We start from the raw sequence: 5,483 nt of genomic DNA on the forward strand, positions 1-5,483 counted from the left end.
CCGTAATAATGACGTGGCTGTATTAAAGAGGATTTTTTTACAAGAAAATGTATGGTAGTTTTGGCCAGGCTGCCAAAAAAAAGTGGTTATATGACGAGGTGACTGTATTACCGAGGTGGCCCTAAGGCAGGGTTTCACTGTACCAAGTGTTCATAGCTTAACGATAAATTGAAGTGTAAGGAAATTATATTTTAGACTTTTAGAACCTTTCTGCACCATCATATAAAACTTTTTATTGTGCACGTACACAAAGAGAAAAGGTTCCTTTTAACCCTACAAGTATCGTAACAAGCACTACATTTATTTCAATTTTGAACAATTCCCACTGGTCCCTGCAAATTGCATATGTCGTTTTGAATCTAGTAAGGAAATGGACATTGTATGCAAAAAATTAATATGAACATTAAATATTATTTTCGTACAGGTTTATCTTTGTGATAAATATCCACAGTGTCAGAAATTGGAGTGGAAATGTTTTGTACATTTCAGTGTCAAGGAATTTTTAAATAATAATTTTCTGTCATTTGACATTTGATTCCGTACTCCGTTCCGTGATTCCGTTTCCTCATTCGAGATTCAATGTTTTACAGCTGCCATCTTCGCCATTAAAATGTGCATTAGTATAAAAAATTCTTTTTCGGTGAGGCAGCAACTATGTCTTTATTGCCAAAGAAATCAGACAAACACCTGCTTTACAGGTATATGTTATTAAAAAAACTACAGGCAACGTACAAAGGTTACGAAGCAACTCGCTGTCGCATGAAACATGGGTGTAAGCTCACATGTAAAACGAATTTTATGATCGACATCGATGAAATGCTCCCAAAGCTATTACATAAACTTAAATATGCTTCTATATATTTAAAAGAGATTCAGAATGTACTTACGAACAACAAGGATCCACAGTTTAAAGTAGGCGTTCTTTCTTCTCAATGGTTGTAGAAACACTCAGTGTGCATTCGAGTCGCCAAGAGTGAACACTGAACTCCTTCATCACCGCTTACATGGGATTTGGCGTTTCATTTAAATAGTTTTTCGAACTATTATTCCGCCCTGTAGTCTATCTCCGCAATTTATCACACTCTCCTTGCTCAACTTCACAAAAAAACGGCCCTGCATGTACAAACCACCAAAATGGAAGGCGAACCGACAGCGAAGAATGTTCAAAAGGGCGCGCGATTCAAAATTCAACGTGAAAACGAGGCACGCATGCTCGTAAGATTCACGCCTCCAGAGCGAGGCAAAACGCGTGCAAGCGTGTTAAAAAATCATTTATTTATTTTAAATTGTTTCAAATTACGCTTCAATGTTTGGAGCGCTAATAATTTTAATAACACGTCTTTGAATCTCTTAGAAAAGGAAGACAGAGGGAATCATCTATCACTTTTCCAGTATTTACGACGTGTAGTTTAGCGCAGCGCAGGCGACTATCTCTGTTCTTTCGGATATTTTAGGTCAATGCAATGATTCCTCATCTTGCCTGAAGCGTAATCAGTACAGTTAAAACAAATTTTATGATATGAGAAACCAGGGATTGATCATACAAACCAGAAAATTGCAGTAAAAAACCGCTTGCGGAAACGCAATGGAAACTAGCTGACACGTTTAAGTCAACGGAAGCGCTGCGGAAACACGAAACAATACCTCCATTTTCATCTTACACGTTTCCCGTCGTAACCGTCCCGCGGAAACGCAACGGAAATTTGAACCATCAGGTTTCCGCAACATTTCCGAATTGCGGAAACACCTTATTTCACCCTGTGCAAGTGAGTATGCTAGACAAGAGGTCACAAATCTTTGATTGGAAACCTTGTCCCTTTTTTAGAAGGAAAAAAAAATTTCTTCTCCGTAAGTCGCAAAGTGTAGCAAGAGTGCGAAGCTCCCGCTAGTGAGTGTGCCCCCGGCCCGGTCTTTCGGATAGTTGAGGAACGTTACTAATCAGTTTTGGTTGCGGATTCATTTGCAATCAGCAGAAGGGGGCGGGTTTCTTAATTAAACGAGGTGTTCGCAAGGCCACAAGGCAAGAGCTAACAGCCTCCCACGTAAACTAACTTTCTTAGGGCCGCTTCGTCATTGAAAAATCCAAAATTCGCATAGGCGGAAGACCAGCGTCAGATCGAAGCTATCGGGTGCGTTAAGCAGCACCATGTTTTTTCCCCTAATTTTTAAATCTTCCGACAAGCTAACAGTTCAGTTGGACTGATTCGGAATATTTCTGGCCCGGTGACCTCTGGTCGAATACTTTTCCTTTTCAGCCTTAATTAAACGATGGAAAAATTCACCAAGGATCCAGCTTGACAGCCGATCTCAGGGAAGGACAGAAGAACATCAATGGTCAAATTAAGTTATCTGCGCTGCATTGGTCGAATTTAATCAAAAATCATTTTGATGTTACGCAATGAAATGTGAAACATTGTCGGGCCTTGTTTGCCTTTGTTTCACCGCAAATGATATCATGCAATACTTGTATTACAGTAACATTTTGAGTAACATTAAGGTTGATCTTTTAGTAATCCCAGTTATTAAGTAGATAGCAAAAGGAGAATAGGGAAAACACAAAAGCACAAAAATGAATGATTGCAAAGGTCAGAGCTTGCAGTTGCATTAGAGAGCCCGAATTATTCTCTTTGATCTTGGGCTCCGATCAGTCTGTATATAATTTGCTGGTGTAAGCACATCAATTCGTACGTAGACCTTCTCAGGACACTGATTCTAACGTGTTCGTTTCCCAAGTAGAAATTAAAGATGTCAAATTCAGAAACTCCTATCAAATTCTCAAAGTAGAAAGTCCATTGCAACAGTCAGCCAGCTCTTTCCGATATACTGTACCACCGTCCCTAAATTCCCCTGTCTGACAATGGCAAACAGGGTTGTAACTAACTCTGGAAGCTCTTAAAAAAAGACATATCATTCCTTCTGTTCTGTACTTACAGTAGCCAAAAAGAGACTTCCCGCCCAACTCAGCGTACGATGCACAAGACTTCCCTTTTTTCACGAGCCACAAAGGATATAGAGCCTTGAGATTGCAAGTGAAAGCTCGTCTTGTGATAGTCGGCTATACAATATCCCGCACACTTTATGCACTACGTTCAACGAACTCTAGATATCAGTAGAGCAGTGTTTATCAACCCTCTCTCTTATGATCCTTTCTCAGGAAGCGTACATTAGCGTACGACCCTAAAAATAACGCAGCACCAATACACAGGACGTCCGGTATATATAGTAAGCTGTCAAGGTTTTTTTTTTCTTTTTGCATAATTTAATCGAATAGTCAGCTGTCCATGGACTGTTAAGGTATCAGGATTTGGACAATGTCTTCCCTAGAAACTACATGTCGTTTTCACAGTCGACCATGATCCAGCAACGTTTTCAAACGGTTATTTCTTAGAAAACTGATTTAGTTTATCGTTATTGAAGTGGAGTCGTCAAGCCGTTGAAATTCATCGGCGAAAAAATTGGCTCCGATCTCTGTTTCATCTGGCAACGATGCCAAGTTTACAGGTGAAAATAAAATCAATCAGTGACAGGTCATTGCCGCAAATAGACTGTACACCTAATGGCAAAAACATTATTTTAGAAAAATGCTTTTAGATTTACATGTAAACGATTGTTGGGGGCATTAACTTGCAACATACCCGTACAGCCGTCGTATTTGCATTTGTTTTGGTTTTACACCCTTAAAAATGCCCAAACTGCAGATAAATGTCCCTAAAGTGGCTTATGAGTAAGTCTAATTAATTCCTAATTGGCTAATTAATTCCCAGTTTCCTAATAATTGACATGTAGGCGTATTTTGTGAAGTTTGGGTTTTAGACATTTACCTTAAGTTCGCGCTTGCAGATTCAACTTTTTAAGGTACACTTTGGTCATAAATACTGAAGTATGGAAGTTTGGAATGCCAATCAATTTTTTTTTTCCGTTTAGATAGCCTTTTTTCTCCTCTTTATGCCTAGTGAAGAAGCCGCTTAAGTTGGCGGGGAACATCTTCAATGAATAAATTCATAAGGCAAAAAATCTTTTACCCGTCGTTGGCTGTTTTGGAGGAGACTGAGGTCACATTTTTCTAAATTATTCAGGGAATCTGACGAAGTTTATGAACACTCTGCTTCAGTTTCAAACCCGTGAGTTTCGAATGGCCCAATTTAGCTTGTACATTTTGTTTCATAATATAGATCACGTGACTTGCGTTCTCTCGCCTTTTTCATAAATTATGCGAAAATACGCTCGTGACTAAGACCGGAAATTTAATTGAAAGAAACGTTTTTCTGGGGTATTTATACATATATGTACCCTTCCTTTACGATTTTTCGGTTTCTCATCAATCGAACTGTTGTACATGTTGTCCTTTTAATGAAAATATCCGAGGAAGTTCGCCTCGCAAGGAAACTGCGATTAGACAAGTAAGTGTAAATTTGTGCGAATGTGTAACAACTATCAATAGGAACTAGATAAAAATAATAATGGCATTTGCATGGGCGTTTGCAATGGCGAGTCGAATTAGTGGAGATCTTGGCCCAAGGACCAAAATTTTATGAGCAAGTTAACACTGTTTGCTAATTCTTTTTATTGAGCTAAAACGTGTCTAATTCGCATCATTTGAACTAAGAAATAATGGTCCAGTTTTGTTGCTACTTCAGACAAAACGTAGGCATTGAAACTGTATCCTGTCGTCTGTTGCTACGGATGACAATGACGGACATGGATTCAAACTTCAGAAAAATTGCACCCTTTTATTCACGTTTTAATACAACATTTTTTCAAGTTTTTATCCTATGGCTGCAAAATCACCAAAAAAATTATCAAAAGTAGGTTGAGTTTGATCGTTTGAGGGTGAACGTAGTCCTGAATAGGACTGTTGTTGTTGACAGTGACTAACGTTTCGACGACCTGTGCGGTAGTCATCTTCAGAGTCAAAAAATTATGTTAGTGTTCGCTGATGAAACTTGTTTGATATCTTCACAACTCTACAGTAGGTAATTTGTTTTGTTTTTTTTTTTTTGCATGGGCGGGCAAAGGCATGATGTAATAACTTTAGTAAATATCCACATGACTAAGCCCTTTAAACTTCCGCTGGTTAAAAGCATTGTTTTTCCTTCTTTTTCCATAAATATCTAGCCAAGATTTCATCCAATCGAAAAATGACTCCATTACACACCTTTAGTTTGGAGTCCTTAGTCCAATAATTTTTGGAGAAATGTTGGATGACTTTTCGAATATATTGGATTTGGCGGTTGTTCAAAATTAAAATATGAGGTGAATAATTAGAAGACAAATGGCAGATATTCCAGCACCACACTAAGGTGCCTCTGATCCCGCCTTAGCGGACTCGATGGTTTATGTGTATACCTTTTCTACCCTAATTAATTTCCTTCCCAAATCAACATTATTCCCCCCAAAACACGCAGACTGCCCCCTTAATAATTTATCAACCCAGTTGATTGTCTCAGGGAACGTCATTTTATAACAAAACAAAGGGACGCCCA

General features: G+C 38.6%; 1 protein-coding gene across 1 annotated transcript in view; it reads right to left on the reverse strand.

The window, feature by feature from the left end:
• Positions 1-3,097, reverse strand: part of LOC140923372 (fibronectin type III domain-containing protein-like) — a 33,537-nt gene extending 30,440 nt beyond the window's left edge. The window contains exon 1 of the mRNA XM_073373463.1: positions 2,932-3,097. The gene's annotated coding sequence lies outside the window, so the exon portion shown is untranslated. The remainder of the gene's footprint in view (positions 1-2,931) is intronic.
• Positions 3,098-5,483: the final 2,386 nt, after the last annotated feature.

The sequence above is a fragment of the Porites lutea genome, chromosome 13 (assembly GCF_958299795.1).
Source record: "Porites lutea chromosome 13, jaPorLute2.1, whole genome shotgun sequence".
NCBI lineage: Eukaryota > Metazoa > Cnidaria > Anthozoa > Scleractinia > Poritidae > Porites > Porites lutea.